Genomic DNA, 25559 nt, shown 5'->3' with positions numbered 1-25559 from the left:
TTGTTGCTCTCAACAAACGTAGACTGTAGTCATACCATTAAGCGGCCGGTTTCTTTCTCTTTGTATCAACATGTGGAACTGGTGATTTTGTGAACTAATTTTAAAACAAAGAAAACAGACAAACCACATCCTTGGAGTTTTCCTCACACTGGCTCAAACTTAAACCACCTTGCCATGGTTCAGCTCCCACCAAACACGCTCGACAGAATCATTTCAGAGAGATAGCTAACACATAAAGACAGTAAAATAATAAGCTTTTCACTAATCGACATAAAATAATATTTTCCATTTCTGTCTTTGTTACAATAATCTGAAATTCTAAAAATTAATATCATAAAATGAAATAATTATTTCAAGCACTTCAATTTTCTATTGTGTTTGGAAAAAAAATACTTTAAAAATTATTAACGAGTGGTTTTGGACGCGACGGAATTAAACGCAACATCGTCATTTACACAAATTTAACCTGGAAAGTAAATATATAATGATTTGTCACAATTTTTCGTACTACAAATACAAACTGATCTTATTGAGCCGGCCGCTGTGGCCGAGCGGTTCTAGGCGCTTCAGTCCGGAACCGCGCTGCTGCTACGGTCGCAGGTTCGAATCCTGCCTCGGGCATGGATGTGTGTGCTGTCTTCAGGTTAGTTAGGTTTAAGTAGTTCTAGGGCACTGATGGCCTCAGATATTAAGTCCCATAGTGCTCAGAGCCATTTGAACCATTTTTGATCTTATTGATACCAAGCTATAACATAAACTTAAGATACCGATACTCGACGAAACGAACTCCCACACCTTAAACAATATTACAACGCTATTTGTATTTGGAAGGAGCGGGTACATCTTCCAGTCCGACGGACCTAACGTAAGAATTACTGTGCTTTGCTTGCAGTCGATTCCTTTTCGTATCCTCGTTTCAGCCGTACAAGGCCTCACTCTTTAACGACAACGGCGAGGGTAAGGTGTTAAAACACAGCAGAAAAGGGAAAAAAAGGCGCCGTGTATCGTTAGGTGCGGTGCTTTACCGCCGTGTAGCGGCCTGATGTGGCGTCCTACAAGCGTTATCTGAGATTCCCGCCACGCCGTCCAGCGTCGCTGCCGCGTCATTAATCTTGCCTTGTAAACACAACGCCATTCCCGCTGTCTCCTCGTTCACTGTCACCATCCATGGCGACGTACGCACACACACGCCAAAGAGATCATGCCCCGAAGTTTACGTAAACGTTCTGAAACTTCCTCGTCGATGAGACGGCGACAAGACTCTCTTAACCTTTTCCTTAAAGGGTCATTTACCAATTGTTACTAGATGACTTTTGAGAGAGAAAAAAATCTGTTTCACTTTAAGTGGAAAATGGAGCTTGAATGAGCACTGTTATTTCGGTCGCAGATCCTGTGACGAGTGGAAGGTGGGAATGCAAACGTACTCTACTGTTGGTTTTGTGCCCACTATGTTTATCGTAACAGATTACCCGCTCTCCTACGTTCTGATTCATTATTAGCCCTACTCTTGCAGTGCCACTATTTGATTTTTAATTTACAGTCATGTCGTTGATTGACTGATTTTGGGGAGGGACCGAACAGCGATATCATCGGCCCCATCGGATTAGGGAAGGATGGGGAAGGAAGTCGGCCGTGCCCTTTCAAAGGAACCATCCATGCATTTGCCTTAAGCGATTTAGGGAAATCACGAAAAACCTAAATCAGTATGGCCGGATGCGGGTTTGAACCGCCGTCTTCCTTAATGCAAGTCCAGAGTGCTAATCACTGCACCATAGTCATGTTCTTCCTGCTACCACACATCACTAATTCTCCCTATATATAACTTCAACCTACTTATTTAATTTTTGATTCGCTAATCTCTCTACCCGTTTAAAGAATCTTACATTCTGCGCTCCAACCTATGGAAATTAGGGTTGTTTTTCTTGAGGACAGCATCCTTCTTGATAATCCGCCCCTAGAGATCCGAATGGGGGACTATTCTGTCTCCGAAATATTTTACCCAAAAGGATCAACATTTAGCTATAAGGTAAAGTGGAATGACCTCAGGATAAATAACAGCTCTGGCTTGTTCTCGCTTTCAGCTGTTAGCAGTATCGTTGTAGCAAGGCCATGTTGGCTCGTGTTACGAAGTAAGACCAGTGAACCAGCCACAATGTTGCCCGTGCAACTACTGAAAGGGCAGCTGCACCTCTTGTAAGTCTACTTTCTGTTGGGTTCTCTACAGGCAGTCCTCAGTAGTAGCTGTCTCTATGGTACTACCGTCTTTATCGCTAAGGCACACATGTCATTCCACCTCGTCAATGCCATGGTTCTTGCGAGAGGGAGGGGGGGGGGGGGGGGTAGGAGAGGAGCAACATTTTCCCTTTATTGATGCATAATACCACATTCAGTGCAATGCTTCTAATGCTTGTCAATGCAGTGAGGTTTTGTATGCTTCCAATCATTGGAAATCAGTGTCAGATTCGGTTACTTGGGATGGCTTTTATTCCACGCGGTCTGTGAATTTTCGATTCCCAGTGAATATTCTCTAATGTAAAGTTGAAATACACTGCTCAAGTAGGCGAACATTATAAAAATTTAGAATATACGGAATACATACTGCAATTTTTTTTAAAAAAAAAACTTGTAACGTAGCTGGTGGCATTGAAGTTGCATTACAGTAAATTTATTAACGACTTATACTTCACTGCGAAAGTGTATCTTTTCTGTTTCTCTTTCGCATTCGTTGTGTTGCTCATGTGAGGTGAGGGACGGGGAAGAGGGGAGGTGGAGGGGGGAGGAGCTCCTGAGGTGGCCGTCTTGTACAAGAGCCTTTCTCTGAGGTTTAATGTGACCCATGTATTCTGTCTGTGCAACGAGACGTCTCGAATGCGTTAGGCACTGCGTGCCTCTTGGGCTCAAACAAGGGAACACTGGCGAAACTGTATTAACGCGAGGAGAAGCGAGCAACTGAGAGCTTTTGTGTCTGCATTTAGCGCAACGTGCAAAGATTACACGGAACATAGTAAGGCATTACAAAATACTGACGGAGTTAATTCTCTTTCCAAGACTTACCAAAGATTCCTGAAAGAAAACGTGACTGTCACTCCAGCTTTAGAAATTTTTCCTCATTCAAGTCCGGTGTCGCCCAGCAGAACACCGTGACGCATCTATTAGAGTAGCGCCTCGTAAGATAAACAGTTCTACGCAAAGAAGATGACTGTATTTTTTCCGTCCGTGTTCATGTGAGGCCAAAGTTCGTGGCGTGCGATTTCATTAACAGTATTCCTAGAGATGTAGATGGAGTAAAATAGGCCTGCCTGTGAATACTGTCCTGCCTGAAGAGAATTTACATTCGGAAGTTTAGCGGAAGAGATCACACACTTCTGGCGCTCATAACGACTCACGCGATGCAGCACAAGATCGTGTCAATAGTCAAAGTGGTAACTCCTACTTATCATAAGTTGTCGACTCGAAGGCATCAGAAGCTTAGGCTGGAAACTCTTGTTAGCTTAACTGAGTGAATATATGACAATACATAAAACTTTTGTATTGCCAATATACAGTATATACAAGGGCTGGAACTTAAATAGTCCGCAGCTCGCGGTCGTGCGGTAGCGTTCTCGCTTCCCGCGCCCTGGTTCCCGGATTCGATTCCCGGCGGGGTCAGGATTTTCTCTGCCTCGTGATGACTGGGTGTTGTGTGCTGTCGTTACGTTAGTTAGGTTTAAGTAGTTCTAAGTTCTAGGGGACTGATGACCATAGATGTTAAGTCCCATAGTGCTCAGAGCCATTTGAACTTAAATAGTGGCAACTAATTATTCACAACCGATACAAAAGAGTTACATGTTTGCACCTCTAACTGTTCTTCAAAGTAGTCACCAGCGTTGTGTAGAACCCGTTGCCAGCGATGTGGAAGGTATAGTATACCGTTAGCAGAGCCGTTTCTGTTGATGGTGCGAATGGAGCGGTCTACTGCCTGTCGAATCTCTTGAATAGTTCTGAAGCGAATGCCACGAAGTGGTTCCTTCATCTTCGGAATCAAATCAAAGTCACAAGGACTTAAGTCCGGGGAGTATGGTGGATGGTACAGTACTTCCCAGTCCCATCGACCGAACAGAGCAGCCACAGCTTGCGCTGCATGCGCCCGCGCATTGTCGTGCAAAATGATGGGTGGGTTGCGCAGAACGTGTCGCCGCTTCTTTCGGAAAGATGGTCGCAGGTGATGCTCCAAAAACGAAGAGTAATACTGTGCATTGACGGTCTGCCGTGGAGGAACGTAATGCGTTAGGATAACACCATCAAGGTCGTATATAGAGAATCACCGTAACTTTCACCATATCAGGGCTCTGACGCACTTCCGACTTTCGCGGCGACCCATAATGACGCCATTCGTTGCATTGGCGTTTCCGTTTTGGCTCGTACGATGTGGCCCATGTCTCATCCAGTGTTACGATACAGCGTAAGAAAGCCTCTCCTTCGCGCTCATAACGCTCCAAGTGCCTCTGAGCGGCGTCGTAATACATCCACTTCTGCATTTCCGTCAGGCCATGCGGAACCCATCGTGATGCATTTTTTCGCATGCCCGGGTGTTCCTTCAGGTGGCGAAGCATAGTCGTATGCACTAATCCGGTTTCGTGGGCGAACTCACGAATCACGTGCCGTCGATCACTCTCCACTAACGCGGCAACCTCACTTCTTCAGAGACACTAGGACGATCTGCCCGATGCACGTATGTTTGCCGACCTTCGTTGAAGGCTTTTACCCAACGTGCCACTGTTCTGTACGGCAATGCCGATTCCCCGCACGCCTCTTGAAGGTCTTTTTGACACTGCCGTGCTGTACGACCTCTGGCATACTCAATTTTGATACAACTCCATTGTTCCTGTTTCGGAAACATGGTGACACAGATACGTTAGACCGCTCACTCATAAGTGACTGTGTTTCCCTCGATTGTGCGCTCGCCAGTGACGTGGAAGGGCGAGTCCATTTGCTCAGAGGTAAGGTAGATATGTCAACGTGTGCTATCAGCGACAATAGTAGATTCCATTGCATAGTGTCTCCAAAGCAGTGTTGCCACTATTTAAGTTCCAACCTAAGTATGTTATACTGGAAGTCGGGGATTCAGGGAAAGTATTCCATCACTGGTGATAGTGGACCTTCACTGTCCCATTTTGTGAAAGTGGATTACTGATTCCAGTTGTGTCGAACAATACACATTGACTAGGGATAGTGCACTATCACTAGTGAATGTATACCTTGAAACACGTATGTATTCAGTAGCAACGATGGCGAGGCATGACAGAATCTCTGACCAGAGAGTTATTTATCGTTGCTAGTCTGCGCTTGACCGCGCGTGAGTGCAGTAGTTGTACGTAGCGAGTCGCGAGAGCATGTAGTTCAGTTGCGAGTTGTACTCAGTCGGAAGTAGTGTGTGAGGTGTCGGCGGGCGTCGACATGGGTCTCTGGTCACGGTTCGGGACGAGGTATATTGTTAAATAAGGTAATGAAGCAGCATTGCGCTCAGCCAATAACATTTGTTAATTGTAATTAATTTGTTCAAGAATTGCCCCAATAATAATTTTGTTTTCAAACCAATCGTTTTTAAGAAAAGAATCGTTAATTGTAATTAATTTGTTCAAGAAATGCCCCAATAATAATTTTGTTTTCAAAGAATCGTTTTTGAGAAAAGAATCATTGCAATTGAAACAATATTTCCTGTGCTTTTCCTCCCAGAATCAAATTATCAGATTAATTATTGCACAGGGCCTAAGGTCAGCGATGCTGCCCTTCAATTTATCAGATTAATTATTGCATAGGGCCTAAGGTCAGCGGTGCTGCCCTATTATTGTGGGTTTAATGATTAAATTTCATTTCTCAATTATTGTCTCGAGTTTACATTGGGCGATTATTTTTCAATATTTTTGTAGCGAAGTTACAGTCACTTTTATTTCAATTTAACGATGTTTTGTGGGACCTCAACAACATTTGCCTCTATTCCGATTAACATACAAATATAGTCATTTAAATTGTTTGCCAGGAAAATATTGTCATTTCAAATATTTGTGGGGAGACTACACTTGGTTCTATTCAATTCTTTCCATTTTCATATTTTTACGGGGAGGTTACACTTAGCACGATGTCCAAGTCTCATTTAAATATATATTCTTTTATTTTTGTGGGAAGGTTACAACCTTCACAGCCAAGAAGTAAGGAATGTGAAGCCGGCCTTTGTGGTCGAGCGGTTCTAGGCGCTCCAGTCTGGAACCGCGCGACCGCTACGGTCACAGGTTCGAATCCTGCCTCGGGCATGGATGTTGTAGTGGGACGAAATTAAGCGTCACCCATCCACCAAAGTCAGCCCAGTTTGCAGGTGACTATAAGTTTAATTTAGTTTTGTTTATGTGTTTTCTTATTATTTGTAATAGATGTGAATTATCTAAAAGTTTTGTATTTTTTTTATGTGTTTCATGTACGGAGAGGTCGGCGCAACGAACGGGGACAGCATCTTCGTTGCCGCGACCAGAGAGGAAATTGCTGGCCGCTATACGTCGCGGGTCGACAGCCAAGGAGCAACAGAAGATCCTGGAACCGAGTTGTTGCGTCGTGTTTCTAAAAATTAAAAATGAAGTTTTATACTCTTTTTGTACAACAATGACGTCATATAGAGCTTAATCTTATTGAAATGTCAGTCACTAACTCTCAACGCTCAAGTTCACATCTGTATGTGTAGGAAGCTAATAAAATAGTGTATGCTACTAAAGTTGAAACACGTGTCTTGAAGATTTATTTATGAAGAATTATGTCAACGGATTAATAATATATTTGACAAGATTCGTGATTCTTACGGCGTTCGCCGAAACTTTGAATCTAAAAAGTTTATTTAATGTGTGATTCTGATATCGATTAGATCAAGATAACGTGTGTCAATATAATTTCTGAGGAGAAACAAACGAAATTTAAATTCGAAAAAGTTACAAAAACCAATTGGCCCAAGTGATGTAAATCTTTGCACACGACTCAACTGATGTTTTACAGTTTCGTTCAAGAACCATTCTATGACAATTTAAAAGAATATGAATCATTTTTGAAGTGGGTTGTAACTGACGTAGGTGACGAAGTCTGCACATGGTCATACATATATCAAACGAAAACTAATACGTCGTTACACTACACCGTGGCGACCTTAGAAACAGGACCGGTGTGCAACTAAGGCACACAGGTACGAAACAAAGCATCCAGAGTCCTTCGGAAGTCAACGCGAGTTTTCGTGGAGCCTTCACCAGCCAGCGGCGACTTCGCGGGTGTGGGCATCTGACGGAGCGCAGCCAAGCAGTACGGTCACGCAGTTGTTCCACGAGAAGGCGCGTCTGTTGGGCAGCAGCTGAACGCTGCAAAACCCGACAACCTTTTTTCTCACTAAACTAATAGGCCCAGTACGTCAGCTGCGGGGTGTTCCTCCGGCTGGTATTAGAGGTGTTGCTGAGGGCTTCGCCTGTCTACGGCGGTGCCGGGCGTGGTGGCAGCCGGTGACGTTCCGGTGTTCGACTCAGCGTCCTGGCCGGTTGCGGAAGCGGGGTCGCAGCATCTCAGCGGCTGCATCGACAGCTGTTTCTTCTGCAGCCCCATAGCAGCACACAGATCATCGAGAACTACAAATTACAATATTAGTGTCCGGTGAGTTTGTTTCAAATTGGAAGTGGAGTGTTGTACATAGGGAGTGTGCTTTTACAGGATTGTTGATTACAAGTCTGCGTGTGTAAATAGTTAATTTCATACAATAATGTCGGGAAGTGAAATGTCAGACGAAGAGCAATCTATGTCCGATAGGAGCATGAGATCCCTTTTTAGGGCGATCGCTAAATTAAAACAATCTAACGGGGATTTCCTAGCTGAATTAAAACAGTCTAACGAGGAATCTACTGCTAGATTAAAAGAGGAACTAAAACAGGAATTAAAACAGTCTAACGAGGAATCTACTGCTAGATTGAAAGAGGAACTAAAACAGGAGTTAAAACAGTCTAACGAGGAATCTACTGCTAGACTTAAAGGGGAGCTTGTAACCTCCCCCCTCACTTATCGACCTTAATGACAGTGAAAAATTAAACCGCGTGTACCTAATGGAAATTTGGGAAAAGCAATCGTCACCGAAGTTAATCTATCGGTAAAGAGGGAGGAAAGGGTTACATCTAAATGAAAGGAAAAATGCAAATGAAACTGGTGGAAATTAATTTTGAAAAGGGGTAAAGTTAATAAAGAAAGTAAATGTGCGGCCGTTACGTTAACAATTAACTAGCGGTAATTAGATATTTGAGATTTGGGAGAAATCACGGTCGCCAGTCCTAAGGACAATTACTATAGTAACTGAAAAAGAAAGGTTATTACACATATAATTAACACTAGAAGCGTGGCAACTGAAGGTTGACACGTGTAGTGTGAAAACTGAAAGTTTGTCAGAAGTAATAAATTTCGCTACACTCTGACTTAATTTAGCAAAAGAATTAATAAAACCGGAAAATCGAAAGTTAATTTAGTGACTTAAGTTAATAGTGAGCTTTCTTTCTGAAGCACATCGAAATTCAGTAAAATACAGTTAGTCTTGGACTACCTCAACAATCGTTTCAAAAGCTACTTGAATCTACGCAATTTAGAAATAAGAGATTTAACTTTGATCTTGAATTAAATGATTCTGAACAATTAACAATAGTAAAATGTAGTACGTACCAAGCTGAGCTGCAGTCACAGGTAAGCTAAAATACGGTAACAAAGCTCGCACTCTTAATTCGTGCTTGTGTAATCTGAATATTGTAGCCAGCTCTGAGACTTTAACTGAACTTTGAAATTAAAGCAGTGAAATGGAATTATGCTGGCGTTTGAATTTCAACGACACTCGGGTTCATTTCGGAAAAGGAAGGGACCCTGCTTGGCAATGCAATTGGGACAATGAGCAACAAAGGTTCATGCTAAGTTGCTGTAATTTTGCGAGGCAAATGGAACAATTTGAAAAGGTGGGGTCTGCCATACAGTTCTGAAACTTTACGTGCTTTTAGTCTTCCTTGTTGGTTGATTGAAGGTTTGAAGCCGTCGATCGAGGAGGTGGCGACAGTCACTCATTGTCGGCCGTCGCTGTTGCAGAAGCTGGATGTTGGCGCGCCTTCTTCTCGACACGGTCACCAGGCGAAACGGGCTCTTGATGTGCGCCAGCTAATGCTTCCCGTCCGCGACACCATGTCAGAAACTATCATCGCGAGTCGAGCGCAATTACATGCTGCCAAACCCCGAAAGCGCGGCAACTCGCGGGAGCGTCACACAACACACCTGCTCCACTCGCTACTCCAGCCAGACCCCGACTGTTCTTTTGCTAAATTAAGTCAGGGTGTAGCGAAATTTATTGCTTCTCACAAACTTTCAGTTTTCACACTACACGTGTCAACCTTCAGTTGCCACGCTTCTAGTGCTAATTATATGTGTAATAACCTTTCTTTTTCAGTTACTATAGTAAAGGGACTCTGCGAGTCGAACTTTATCAAAAAGTGAGCGAAACTACACGATTTCTGAGAAAGAGTGTCTCGCTATCGTGTGGGGATTCAAGAAGTTCAAGGGTTACCTATGGGACCGTAAGGTGATTATTCATACGGACCATAAGGCGCTCACTTATCTGAAGGATTGTAAACTACTTCACGAAAGACTGACTAGGTGGTCGCTGTATTTACAGCAATTTAACTATGACATCTGTTAAGTAAAAGGGACCGACAATTGCGTAGCGGATGCGCTGTCGCGGTTGCCCGAGTCTAATCAAGGTCTATTGAAAGATGAGGCAGATGGAGTGGTCAAATTGTACTATTTTAAAGAAGTTGAGGGACGTAAATTAATAATGAACATTTGTAAGAATCTACGTCGTCATCAGAACGAGGATGGTTGTTTAAATATGGTGAAAACCCGATATGATGAAAAGAGTCCAGAAGGAGAGAAATTAAGGAAGTATTACAAGATATACGATCATATCTTGTACATACGTAAGGGTGAAGATAGTAATATTTGGCGGGTATGCTGGCCCAGCAAATACGTCACGGAAATAATAGACTACTACCATTTGGCGTATGGTCACTGTGGACCAAAGAAATGTACGGAAAAGCTGAGTGAAGTAGTGCATTTCAACAACATGTTAAAACGAGTTACTGACAGAGTGAAAACTTGCGATTTATGTCAGAAGGTGAAGGTTACCAACTGTACGAGTCGTGGTCCTATGCAAAGTATAAGGCCTAACGACACCTTTGAGTTACTGTGCGTGGACTTGTACGGACCTTTGCCCAAGTCATCAGGAAACTTTGCCTACATTTTAGTAGTGCTAGAAGCTTTTTCCAAGTTCATCAAACTATACCCGATTAGGAAAGCTACAGCCAAAGCGGTCTATAGCAAGCTGGTGAACGATTATTTTGTTCATATTGGTAAGCCCAAGGCGATTCTATCAGACAATGGGGCACAATTTACTTCTAAGTTGTGGAATGAAGGCATGGAAAGTAATGGGGTCGATGTGATCCATATTTCAGCTTATTGTCCGGCTGGGAATCCCGCTGAGAGGTATATGCGCGAGCTAGGCCGACTGTGTCGTACCTATTGCCATCACAACCATAGGGCATGGGGCAAATATGTAGCAGTATTTGAGAGAATTATGAACACCTTGAGACATGAATCGACGGGATTTTCTCCAGAGGAAATCCTGCTGGATGACAGAAGTAAAAGTTTAGTGGAAGAGATAATCAAATTCCCTCCACGGATTGACATTAGTATTGGTGTGAAAAAAGATCGTTTGCGAGAAGTAATGAAGCTAAAAGCCGATGCTCGCATACGTCGTCATGACGCTAAAGCGCGTTTTGCTAAGTTTGCGATCGGAGACTTAGTACTTGTAAAAGCTCATGAGAAATCGAGCGAGATAGACAATGAAATCTCTAAATTTAAGTTTGTTTATAATGGACCATATAAAGTAATTGGTATACCTCACACAAATGCTTATTGCTTAGAGTATCCAAGCTCTGGAAAGCTATTAGGTATTCGAAATATAGTAGATTTGAAATTGTACCAACCTAGGATCGATTAATACCACACAATGGGTAATTTGTACAATATGTAAATATAGAGTGTAAGATTTAAGGTTTGCTAGATTGCCATGCTTTTGACTGACCAAGGTCATTAAAGAAGTTGTAATTAATAAGTAATTAATTTTGATTAATCAATTTAATTTTAATCAATTTAATCATGATCTAATCAACTGAAAAATCCAAGCTGCTAGTTTAAGTTTTCAGCTGAGTCACAGTAGATTAAGCAATGTAAATATGATTTTGTAACTAGCTGTAAGATTTCATGAATATGTGTTTTACTAGTCATTGCCGATGTACTTAGACGCTGTTTTAAGTTTCAGGCTTGTACATGTGTGATGATGGACAGTGTTGAGTTATCCACTGTGATAGTGTTTATGGACTCCTTGAGATTACTCGGGAGTGAGTTTTTCCGAAAGAATTCAGTGGAACGGACGTTCTGGAAACGCCGTCACAAGGGCGAGTGAGATCAAGCGTGCCGCACACGCGGGCGCAACAATACTGGCGAGGCGAGCCGCTGTCGGCTCTTGTGCCGCTGTTGGCTCTTGGGCCGCTGTCGGCATTCTTTGTACTTGCGAGTACGGAAGGCGGAATTGTTTTTCTTCCTGGACAGCTGAAAGAATTCTACTGTCAATATTTATGTTTTTTTCGATCTGATGTATATTATTTTCTTGTTTAGCGTTAATTGGACATGACGAGAAAATTAATTATGAAAAGGTTACATAAAAATGTGTATTCTATGTAATTAATTATTAGTTTGCGTATTTTGATATACCTGTTTTTTATGACCATGCACTCTGATCAATTTTGCAAATAGTATTCCATTTCTTATAGTGTTACGAATTTTAATGATTTTAGAATAGCTAAACCATTTTCTATGTTTTCTATGAATTTTAATATGTTGTCAACCTGTTTTATTTTGTGCAAGATGACAGAGTGGAATAAGATTAGGAGTGTCTCCACTCAATTATTATGGTCTAAAAAAAAAAAAATTATTTATGCTTAATCAGACGAATGCTAAATTTTGTTGATGTTTTGAGCATATGCATTTCCGCTGTTTCTTTTTTGGGACATTTTTTGAGTCTGTTTACGTTACACGAACATCCTCAGACAATGTGGGGCACGTGTAACGCCGGAAATGCATATCCTCCTATTTCCATCTATTGTACTATAATTTGTTTTCCTTATTTTTGTTACCTGAATATATGACATTTCTGTGTCTTTACATATTGTAATTGTTTTACTATTTGTATATATATACACTCCTGGAAATGGAAAAAAGAACACATTGACACCGGTGTGTCAGACCCACCATACTTGCTCCGGACACTGCGAGAGGGCTGTACAAGCAATGATCACACGCACGGCACAGCGGACACACCAGGAACCGCGGTGTTGGCCGTCGAATGGCGCTAGCTGCGCAGCATTTGTGCACCGCCGCCGTCAGTGTCAGCCAGTTTGCCGTGGCATACGGAGCTCCATCGCAGTCTTTAACACTGGTAGCATGCCGCGACAGTGTGGACGTGAACCGTATGTGCAGTTGACGGACTTTGAGGGAGGGCGTACATTGGGCATGCGGGAGGCCGGGTGGACGTACCGCCGAATTGCTCAACACGTGGGGCGTGAGGTCTCCACAGTACATCGATGTTGTCGCCAGTGGTCGGCGGAAGGTGCACGTGCCCGTCGACCTGGGACCGGACCGCAGCGACGCACGGATGCACGCCAAGATCGTAGGATCCTACGCAGTGCCGTAGGGGACCGCACCGCCACTTCCCAGCAAATTAGGGACACTGTTGCTCCTGGGGTATCGGCGAGGACCATTCGCAACCGTCTCCATGAAGCTGGGCTACGGTCCCGCACACCGTTAGGCCGTCTTCCGCTCACGCCCCAACATCGTGCACCCCGCCTCCAGTGGTGTCGCGACAGGCGTGAATGGAGGGACGAATGGAGACGTGTCGTCTTCAGCGATGAGAGTCGCTTCTGCCTTGGTGCCAATGATGGTTGTATGCGTGTTTGGCGCCTTGCAGGTGAGCGCCACAATCAGGACTGCATACGACCGAGGCACACAGGGCCAACACCCGGCATCATGGTGTGGGGAGCGATCTCCTACACTGGCCGTACACCACTGGTGATCGTCGAGGGGACACTGAATAGTGCACGGTACATCCAAACCGTCATCAAACCCATCGTTCTACCGTTCCTAGACCGGCAAGGGAACTTGCTGTTCCAACAGGACAATGCACGTCCGCATGTATCCCGTGCCACCCAACGTGCTCTAGAAGGTGTAAGTCAACTACCCTGGCCAGCAAGATCTCCGGATCTGTCCCCCATTGAGCATGTTTGGGACTGGATGAAGCGTCGTCTCACGCGGTCTGCACGTCCAGTACGAACGCTGGTCCAACTGAGGCGCCAGGTGGAAATGGCATGGCAAGCCGTTCCACAGGACTACATCCAGCATCTCTACGATCGTCTCCATGGGAGAATAGCAGCCTGCATTGCTGCGAAAGGTGGATATACACTGTACTAGTGCCGACATTGTGCATGCTCTGTTGCCTGTGTCTATGTGCCTGTGGTTCTGTCAGTGTGATCATGTGATGTATCTGACCCCAGGAATGTGTCAATAAAGTTTCCCGTTCCTGGGACAATGAATTCACGGTGTTCTTATTTCAATTTCCAGGAGTGTATTTATGCATTTATGTCGATGTATAATTGGTTTGTTTCGTAAATATTATTTGTATTTTTACGCTGGGTCTTGCCTAGGGAAAACTGCTATCGAACGATTACATCGATGGGTCGTGTGAAGAATCAAAGTGTGTAGGATCTTTGGTAGTGTTAACTCTGCCGCGTGAAGCGCGGGCGGAGCAGTGAGAGTCTGGCGGGAGTAGCGAGTGGAGCAGGTGTTGTGTGACGCTCCCGCGAGTTGCCGCGCTTTCGGGGTTTGGCAGCATGTAATTGCGCTCGACTCGCGATGATAGTTTCTGACATGGTGTCGCGGACGGGAAGCATTAGCTGGCGCACTTCAAGAGCCCGTTTCGCCTGGTGACCGTGTCGAGAAGAAGGCGCGCCAACATCCAGCTTCTGCAACAGCGACGGCCGACTATGAGTGACTGTCGCCACCTCCTCGATCGACGGCTTCAAACCTTGTTGCTTGGTAATGCAATTGGGACAATGAGCAACAAACGTTCATGCTAAGTTGCTGTAATTATAGTTACGAAAATGGAACAAGATTAAAAGCTGAGGTCTGCCATACAGCTCTAAAACTTTACGTGCGTCCAATCTTCCTTGTTGGTTGATTGAAGGTTCGAAGCCGTCGATCGAGGAGGTGGCGACAGTCACTCATTGTCGGCCGTCGCTGTTGCAGAAGCTGGATGTTGGCGCGCCTTCTTCTCGACACGGTCATCAGGCGAAACGGGCTCTTGATGTGCGCCAGCTAATGCTTCCCGTCCGCGAAACCATGTCAGAAACTATCATCGCGAGTCGAGCGCAATTACATGCTGCCAAACCCCGAAAGCGCGGCAACTCGCGGGAGCGTCACACAACACCTGCTCCACTCGCTACTCCCGCCAGACTCCCACTGTTCTGCCCGCGCTTCACGCGGCAGAGTTAACACTACCAAAGATCCTACACACTTTGAGTCTTCACACGACCTATCGATGTAATCGTTCGATAGCAGTTTTCCCTAGGCAAGACCCAGCGTAAAAATACAAATAATATTTACGAAACAAACCAATTATACATCGACATAAATGCATAAATATATATACAAACAGTAAAGCAATTACAATATATAAAGAGACAGAAATGTCATATCTTGAGGTAACAAAACAAGGAAAAAAATAATAGTACACTAGATGGAAATAGGAGGATATGCATTTCCGGCGTTACACGTGCCCCACATTGTCTGAGGATGTTCGTGTAACGTAAACAGACTCAGAAAATGTCCCAAAAAAGAAACAGCGGAAATGCATTTGCTCAAAACATCAACAAAATTTAGCATTCGTCTAATTAACCATAAATCAATTTTTAGACCATAATAATTGAGTGGAGACACTCCTAATCTTATTCCACTCTGTCATCTTGCACAAAATAAAACAGGTTGACAACATATTAAAATTCATTGAAAACATAGAAAATGGTTTAGCTATTCTAAAATTGTCAAAATTCCCAACAGTATCAAGAAATGGAATACTATTTACAAAATTAATTAGAGTACATGGTCATAAAAACAGGTAGATCAAAATACGCAAATTAATAATTAATTACATAGAATACACATTTTTACATAACCCTTTCATAATTAATATTCTCGTCATGGGAGTCCATTAAACGCTAAACAAGAAAATACCACACATCAGATCGAAAAAAACATAAATATTGACAGTAGAATTCTTTCAGCTGTCCAGGAAGAAAAACAATTCCGCCTTCCGTACTCGCAAGTACAAAGAATGCCGACAGCGGCCCAAGAGCCAACAGCGGCACAAGAGCCGACAGCGGCTCGCCTCGCCAGTATTGTTGCGCCCGCGTGTGCGGCACGCTTGATCTCACTCGCCCTTGTGACGGCGTTTCCAGAACGTCCGTTCCACTGAATTCTTTCGGAAAAACTCACTCCCGAGTAATCTCAAGGAGTCCATAAACACTATCACAGTGGATAACTCAACACTGTCCATCATCACACATGTACAAGCCTGAAACTTAAAACAGCGTCTAAGTACATCGGCAATGACTAGTAAAACACATATTCATGAAATCTTACAGCTAGTTACAAAATCATATTTACATTGCTTAATCTACTGTGACTCAGCTGAAAACTTAAACTAGCAGCTTGGATTTTTCAGTTGATTAGATCATGATTAAATTGATTAAAATTAAATTGATTAATCAAAATTAATTACTTATTAATTACAACTTCTTTAATGACCTTGGTCAGTCAAAAGCATGGCAATCTAGCAAACCTTAAATCTTACACTCTATATTTACATATTGTACAAATTACCCATTGTGTGGTATTAATCGATCCTAGGTTGGTACAATTTCAAATCTACAATATTCCGTAAGCATTTGTGTGAGGTATACCAATGACTTTATATGGTCCATTATAAACAAACTTAAATTTAGAGATTTCATGGTCTATCTCGCTCGATTTCTCATGAGCTTTTACAAGTACTAAGTCTCCGATTGCAAACTTAGCAAAACGCGCTTTAGCGTCATGACGACGTATGCGAGCATCGGCTTTTAGCTTCATTACTTCTCGCAAACGATCTTTTTTCACACCAATACTAATGTTAATCCGTGGAGGGAATTTGATTATCTCTTCCAATTCACTTTCTACACTTTTGTCAATGCCGAAATTCCTCATGTTATGGCAGTTCAAACTCATTCCTACGTCAATGTCATCCGGCCAGTTAACAATGTGTATAGGCTGGTATTGCCTATGCACACCGTCTCCTGCCTCGTCAAAACCAACTACCATTGTTTTATCTAGTGACATACATGTCAAAGTTTTGCTTTCGCAGTTAATCACTGCACGGTACTTTAATAGCCAATCTAACCCGATAATTACTTCCGTAGTTAAGTCTGGCACGACGACAAACTCTTGTTCAAATCGTGCCCCACATATCTCGAAGTTGACAAAAATCTGTTTAGTGACCGGTTTACTGGCCTTCCCAGTAGCACCGATAATTTTCACTCCTGTTACTGGCATAACTACGATGCCAGGTCTGTCTTTCAGTAACTCAAATATTTTCCCAGATACAGCACTCAATTCTGCCCCGGTGTCAATCAACACGTTTAGTTGTAGGTCGTGCATATTAACGGACACTACTATCTGTCTACACTTGTCCTCGACTGTTTCTTTATTTTCCCACAGTAAATCCTCGTCTATATCCAGGTCATTCCAGAAAAAACCATCCGGCTTTGATCCTAAATCCGATTTATCTGGCGGCTTTTTCAGCCTCTGTTTACATACAGTTTTAATTTCAACACGTTTGTCCTGAGGCTTAGTCTGTAGCTTCACCTCCAATACCGAAACCTTTTCCTGTAACTCGTCAAATAGTGAGTGTTGCTTTGCTATCGATTCACTAATTGTCACCTTCGTTGATTCCTCTTTGATCAGATTGATCTCATCTGCCAATCTACCTGGAGGAATGTGCCCAGTAGCATCTGAAATTACTTCCTCTGGATCTGCGCAACCCACACTGCTATCGTCTGACTGTATAATGTCAGCTCTAACCTCATACACGCTGTAATCTATGTGCTTTTCTACCAATCGTGTCCGGCTATCACTAAAATTTTCGTAATCTTTCTCCTTAATACTCTCGCAATGTTTAAACTGGAGGTTTGCGTCGGATGGGTCGGCTACTTCTACCACTATAACTTTCGGTAAAGTCTGCCGGTTAGGGCCAGAACCTTCCGTTACTACTTCAACATCTAACTCCTGCGGGACGAAACACGACGAATCTTGCTCGTGCTCCCCATTAACATCAACTATTTCTGGTAAAGTCTGCCGGTTAGGGCCAGAACTTTCAATCACTTCACAAATACTATCTTCCTGTGGGACGAGACGCGGCAAATACTGCACGCGCTCCCCATAAACACTTCTCCCATACAGACCCCTATAATCTCTTAGTTCGTCGTATAAGCGACCGAACTGCCTTAACCAGACCTCATCCCTCTCTGCATCCCCTCGCTCGATGACGGACGTTTTATCCGTCATCTGATCTTCTCTCAACAATTGCGAATCATTCTTAAACTCAATCTCCAGTTCCGCTGTGGGTATTACAGCTGCCACTTTATAATCGATTTCCGGAACACTACTTAAATTGTTCTCACTGACAGTGAATGTACTTCCTACTGCCGTGTCTACAGCTGATCTACTACTTGTGGGCGCACTCCTTTCTCCTAACACTGGCACACTCTCCCGCCGTTGATTATTCCATACGGAATTTTCATAACGACGACACCTGGGTTTTCTCCTGTTATTGGGCCGCCAAAATTTCTCCACGCCCGGTCGGCCCCTCACCGGCGCGGCTAATGGTTTCCCTGTCTCGTCCCAGCAGATACGCTCCCCGGATGCTGCTGAGGCGGCTGATCACACCCTCTGGCGTTATTACTATTCTGTGAAGCCCGTATCACGTTAGTGTGATACTGGTTTCCGTCATTCCTGTTATTATTTGCATTGTACCGATTGTTATTACGGTCCGAACCATTTTTGTTATTGCTGCCAAGATTGCGGTATGCATTATTCCCATAGTTATCGTTGTTGTGATTCCTGTTGTTGTTACCACGGCCTCCACCACTGTCGCGATTATTGCGCCAATTGTCCTCGTCCTCAACTCTTTCCAGGAAATCATTGATTGTCCTGTAATTGCTTCCTACATAGCGTTTTGTATCATCTGGAAGCTTTTTGTAGAGTTCCCAGACTATTTCGGATTCCGTGCGGCGATCACGCAAATATTCCAACTTGCGGATCCAGCCCTCACAAAACTCCTTCATCGAGCCACGCGAATTCGCATCGAAAGGCCTCGATACAACAAATTCGCGCCAGACACTTTGCTGTTTTTGCTCTGACCAGTATTCAGCCAGAAACAAATTTTTAAACTCGTCAAAAGTCAGGTTCGTAATGTTGAGGTTTAAGCCCCAACGCTTGGCATCACCAGCCAACACATCAATAACCGCATTAATTTTTCTCTCATTAGTCCATGATCTGGGTAAAACTCTTTCACAATTTTTAATGAAATCCGTCGGGTGTATACCGCCTTTTTTCAAGGGGTCGAACCGCTCCTCTTTCGTCAACAACTCCGAACTATGTGCACAGATTGGCACATAGCTCTGTTTTTCGTCAAGTTTCCTTTCTAATTCCGACACCCTCGTAATCACTTGGCAAGTGGTTGTCGCAAGCGTTTCCACTTCCCTCTTTTTCTCTTCGCAGATGTTAGCCTGCTTCGTCACTTTGGTATCTACTTCGGATACTAAAGCCTTTAAAGTTTCCACCTTCTGTTGATCCTCTTTTCTCACTATTTGAATTTGTTCCGTCACCTTATTCTCGATGATCGGAGCAACTGCGTCTCCTACACTTTTCTCGATTCTGCTAATTTCGGAATCAAAACGAGTATTTATGCTCGCAATTTCCGCCTGAACGCCTATCATTTCCTGTTTAAGGTTACCGATTTCGGTATTAATCACGACAATATCGTCTTTGATTTTATCAACTTTTATGTTAACAACTTCAACATTGTTGTTAACAACATTAATAGCTTTGTTCTGATTGTCTAGCATTCGTTCAATTTTTTCAGCCTGAGCTTCTTGCTTGGCAGCCTGATCTTTAATTTCTGCCGATTGACTCTTGATTTCGTTAATCAAAACATTCAATAAATCAGTTAAATTCCCGGAAACCACCGGTTTTACTTCCGTAGCGGCTTCCTCTTTCATTGTCCCCCCGTATTCGTCATCAAGGGATTCAGATTTGATTTTCACTTCCGATTCCGAAACATTTTCTAAAGTCTGGAATTCCATTTCTGCTCTTTGTTGCGTTTCGGCGGTCGCATCTTTCATGCTAGCCGCCTGCCCCGGAACAATGGGTACCGCTGTGCGCGTTTCCCACTGTTCGACCGATTGTTCCGTATCTATGTCTACCAAATTTTGGTAACTGTTGCCTTCACTCATTTTAATAATTTTCAATATAAATGCAAAATCTCAACTCTAATTAGGATTCCTCACACGAATATTCTCGCTGACGTATCGACCATTTCGTAACCAGTACTTTGTTACGAGATTTGCACAATGCAATATTCGTGTCCAGAACAACCTCAAATTTGAAGATTGTCCTGTCACCAGGTCGCCACGTGTAACCTCCCCCTCACTTACCGACCTTAATGACAGTGAAAAATGAAACCGCGTGTACCTAATGGGAGTTTTGGAAAAGCAATCGTCACCGAAGTTAACCTGTCGGTAAAGAGGGAGGAAAGGGTTACATCTAAATGAAAGGAAATGTGCTAATGAAACTGGTGGAAATTAATTTTGAAAAGGGGTAAAGTTAATAAGGAAAGTAAATGTGCAGCCGTTACGTTAACAATTAACTATCGGTAATTATGTATTTGAGATTTGGGGGAAATTACGGTCGCCAGTCCTAAGGACAATTACTATAGTAACTGAAAAAGAAAGGTTATTACACATATAATTAGCACTAGAAGCGTGGCAACTGAAGGTTGACACGTGTAGTGTGAAAACTGAAAGTTTGTCAGAAGCAATAAATTTCGCTACACCCTGACTTAATTTAGCAAAAGAATTAAATAAAACCGGAAAATCGAAAGTTAATTTAGTGACTGAAGTTAATAGTGAGCTTTCTTTCTGAAGCACATCGAAATTCAGTAACATACAGTTAGTCTTGGACTACCTCAACAATCATTTCAAAAGCTACTTGAATCTACGCAATTTAGAAATAAGAGATTTAACTTTGATCTTGAATTAAATGATTCTGAACAATTAACAATAGTGAAATTTAGTACGTACCAAGCTGCGCTGCAGTCACAGGTAAGCTAAAATACGGTAACAAAGCTCGCACTCTTAATTCGTGCTTGTGTAATCTGAATATTGTAGCCAGCTCTGAGACTTTGACTGAACTTTGAAATTAAAGCAGCGAAATAGAATATTACTTTAATGCTGGCGTTTGAATTTCAATGACACTCGGGTTCATTTCGGAAAAGGAAGGGACTCTGCTTGGTAATGCAATTGGGACAATGAGCAACAAACGTTCATGCTAAGTTGCTGTAATTATAGTTACGAAAATGGAACAAGATTAAAAGCTGAGGTCTGCCATACAGCTCTAAAACTTTACGTGCGTCCAGTCTTCCTTGTTGGTTGATTGAAGGTTCGAAGCCGTCGATCGAGGAGGTGGCGACAGTCACTCATTGTCGGCCGTCGCTGTTGCAGAAGCTGGATGTTGGCGCGCCTTCTTCTCGACACGGTCACCAGGCGAAACGGGCTCTTGATGTGCGCCAGCTAATGCTTCCCGTCCGCGACACCATGTCAGAAACTATCATCGCGAGTCGAGCGCAATTACATGCTGCCAAACCCCGAAAGCGCGGCAACTCGCGGGAGCGTCACACAACACCTGCTCCACTCGCTACTCCCGCCAGACTCCCACTGTTCTGCCCGTGCTTCACGCGGCAGAGTTAACACTACCAAAGATCCTACACACTTTGAGTCTTCACACGACCTATCGATGTAATCGTTCGATAGCAGTTTTCCCTAGGCAAGACCCAGCGTAAAAATACAAATAATATTTACGAAACAAACCAATTATACATCGACATAAATGCATAAATATATATACAAACAGTAAAGCAATTAAAATATATAAAGAGACAGAAATGTCATATCTTGAGGTAACAAAACAAGGAAAAAAATAATAGTACAATAGATGGAAATAGGAGGATATGCATTTCCGGCGTTACAAGCTAACAAAATCTACAGACAGGTTACAGGAATATCTTAATGAAACCAGTCGAGAATTAAGTGATAAAATAGAGTCTTCTAAAGTTGAAATGCAGGAAAAATTAGTAGGACTTAGTAATAAGTTTGCTGATAATTGTAAAAGGTTAGAAGAACATATCCAGGAATCGCGCGAGGAAAAAGCTCGCATGCGAAACGATATCACTGACTTAACCGAGAGACTAGATAGTGTCAATATCTTAGTTATAAATGAAATACAGAAAAATAACGATATGTTACGAGATGAATTTTCTATGCAAACAGAAACTGTTCGCAGAGAATTATTGAAATCTATTAAAGAGGTCTCTACCAAACCTGTAGAGATTTCTTCAATAGATAATGTAGAATTAGAGACATTAACTCATCAAGTAGAAAAGGACCATACCGAAATCGAAAACATGAAATTTTTAATTACTGAAATATGCAGTAACCTTGAGACTGCCAAAGATAATAACATTGATGAAGGTACAGAGCGTTCACATCGTGAGCACAGTGAAGAATCGATATTAGCTAATCGCGTATCCAATACAGAAATGCGGATACAGGAAATTACTAAACGGTTATCGGAATTAGATAATAACGAGAACATTTCAGGTAGCAGAGGTAATAACATAATCAGAGACAACAGTCGCATCGAATTTGCTAGCTCGGACGACAACAATATGAATAAAGCAATCACGGCAAGCCAATCCGATGCAACTCCGTCTCTGCAATCTAAACAAAATCCGACTATTTCTCTCGCAGAATGTCTGGATGACATAACGACCAATTCAAATGTAGCAAGTCGATTTCCTGTATTCAAACCAGGAGGCGAACTTCACCCTATAATCTTTATAAAAGCTTTTGAAACATCATTATCTCCTAAATGGAGTAATGAAAAACGCATTCAATTTGTAATAGGACATTTAGAAGCAGAAGCTGCGGAATGGGCAGTACTGCATAGAACTGAATTCAGGGATTGGGATGATTTTGTTAAGCAGTTTAAACAAAATTATTGGTCAAGAGGAAAACAACAACACTTAACTTTAGAGTTGTTAGACCCTCCTCCATATTCTAAACGGTGGGGAGGTTATAGGAATTATTTTGAATGGCATTTAAACCGTGCTAAATTAATTGAAGAACCAATTATTGAAAGTCATTTAATACGAGTCCTAATTAGTAGGTTACCGTATTACGTAAAGGAAAGAATGATAGAAAGAGAATGGTCACAGCCGTGCGAATTGTTAGGATATTTAGAGCAGTTAGATATACTTAATAGAGAAAGGGAAGACGAGAAGTTTAGATTTGGTAGAAATGACAATCCTCGAAATAATAATAATAATTCAGAACCACGAAAAGCTAATAACAACAATCATAGCCGATTCTGTTATATAAAACGTCAATCTAAAGATAAAGAGAGCCAACAAAATCGTGGTAATAACTCTAAAGTGCGGAAATTACACAATAACGATCATGAGATAAATCATCCTCAAGTAATTAATGAAGGTCAAGTGGTAGGTGACGTCATCATAGAACGTTCGGAAAACTAGTAAAGTCCTTTAGTACGGGTCAACTAAAGGGAACTATTGGTCAAGATTATACAAGACCCAATTGCAATTTATCATTAAGCTGCCAAAAGGACGGTGACTGGCAACAAGATTTACTTCAGGAAGACAATCAGATAAGGGAGAATGTAACTTATAAACCCGTTATTAAAGGTTATATTAAAGATACCGAAGTAAATATTATAATTGATTCGGGTAGCGAAGTAAGTATTTTATCTAAAGAATTGTTTCAGCTTAAAAGAAAATATTGGAATTTCCCAACTTTACCTGTAACTGGGGTGAAAATTATAGGAGTTACTGGTAAAAGAAGTCAAAATATTACTGAGGAAGTTTATTTAACTTTTGAAATTGCTAAACAATTAATTGCTCACTCTGTACTCGTCGTAGCTAACTTAAATGTGGCCATAATTTTAGGTATAGATTGGCTGTGTAAATATAAAGCTATATTAGATTTTAAAGACTCTTCCTTAACCATCCATAAGGAGGCATGTACTTTTAAAGTGAGGTTCTCTAATAGTCAAGTACCTGAAAATTGCTATGAATCCTTACAGATTAAGTACGCACCGACCATGAATCTATTAACAGATTTTAGTGATCTTGAGTATGCAGTATACCAATGTCAGGCTAGTAATAGTATCGAAACCGAAGTGAAAGAAAAATGTTATTCTACGAATTGTCTATCCGAACAAGAAAAGGAAGAGTTGGAATCTTTGATGTTAGAATTTAGAGCCGTCTTCTCAGATGAACCGGGGAGAATTAAAGATTACGTTTGTAAACTTAAGATTAAAGATAAAAAACCATTCTTTAAGAAACCTTATCCCATTCCAGTACAATTCAAAGAACCGGCTAGTAGAGAAGTAAGTAAGATGCTAGAACAAAACATTATCGAACGATCATGTAGCGCTTTTAACAGTCCGTTGTGGGTAGTTAAGAAAGCCACTGGTGGGGTACGACTAGTTCTGGATGCCCGGGAATTAAATAAAATTATAGAGATGGAAAGAGACAGACCTATTCCTATGGAGGACGTACTTCTTAAGATTGCTGGTTCTCGTTATATGAGTACAGTGGATTTAACCGCCGGCTACCATCAAGTAACATTACACCCGGATTCACGGCAATATACGGCTTTTCTTTTTGAAGGCAGATCATATCAGTTCCAAGTTTTACCTTTTGGACTTAATATATCAGTGTCAACTTTCATTAGGGCATTAGATTCTGCTTTGGGTCAGCAATTGTTACAAAAGATTATTTTATATGTAGATGATATTTTGGTAGCTACTAAAACGTGGGAAGAACACGTAACGATATTACGGGAATTGTTTAACCGTTTAATTGACAGAGGAGTTACTTTAAAATTATCTAAGTCTTACTTCGGAAAGGAGGAAGTGAGATTTTTGGGGCATATAGTGGACCGTAAAGGTATTAGGCCAGACCCAGCACGTATTGAAGCTATTGCTCGATGCCCGAGTCCTAGAAATCGGAAACAATTGAAATCATTCTTAGGAATGGTAGGATTCCTGAGAAGATTTCTTCCAGGGCAGGATATTGTTAATCCTAAATTACTAGATTTATTGAAAGAGAAGTCAGTATGGCTCTGGGGACAAGAGGAAGAGGAAGTTTTTAATAAGATAAAAGGAGCGTTAACCAAAGCCAAAATGTTATACTACCCAGATTTCAATCAGGACTTTTGTATGTGTACGGATGCCTCTGATTATGGTGTGTCTTGTGTAAAATTCCAAGGTGATCTGACCAATGAAGAGGGATTATATCGGCCTATTGGATTCGCTAGTCGAACTTTAAATAAACATGAAAGAAATTATTTTGTATCCGAGAAGGAAGCTCTCGCAGTGGTATGGGGTTTTCAACGATTTAGAGGATTATTAATGGGAAGAAAAACAATTGTATATACTGATCATCAGGCTTTAATCTTTTTGAACAATTGCCGGTTACTTCACCGTAGGCTATTACGTTGGGTATTATGCTTACAAGAATTTCAGTACGAAATTAGGTGTATAAAAGGATCTCAGAATGTAGTTTCAGATGCTTTGTCGAGGCTTCCCGTAGAAATGGAGAATATTAATATTGCAGAAGAACCAGGAACAAATTACCATGTTTATTTCCTTTTAACTAAGGAGAACGAACGTAAGGTTAAACGGATAGTAACTGCTGTTAGATGCAATCAAAGAAATGACGATCAATATAGGGACCTTATACAAAACCTTAATAATGGGGACGAAACAGTTAACACTCGGGGTGTGTGGTTATATTTTAACGACTTGTTGTATTGGAAAGCACAGAGGGAACACCAGAGATGGAAAATCTGCATTCCGAAAACTGTTGTGGACGAGTTAATTACTTATATTCATGAAGGTTACGGGCATTTTGGAATTCATAAATGTATTAAACATCTAATGAAGTATTATTATTTCAAAAATATGTCCCGTATTGTGAG

This window comes from Schistocerca serialis, chromosome 6 (assembly GCF_023864345.2).
Source record: "Schistocerca serialis cubense isolate TAMUIC-IGC-003099 chromosome 6, iqSchSeri2.2, whole genome shotgun sequence".
In the NCBI taxonomy this organism is placed as follows: domain Eukaryota; kingdom Metazoa; phylum Arthropoda; class Insecta; order Orthoptera; family Acrididae; genus Schistocerca; species Schistocerca serialis.
The sequence above is the reverse complement of the archived record's forward strand: the minus strand, read 5'-3'. Positions refer to the sequence as shown.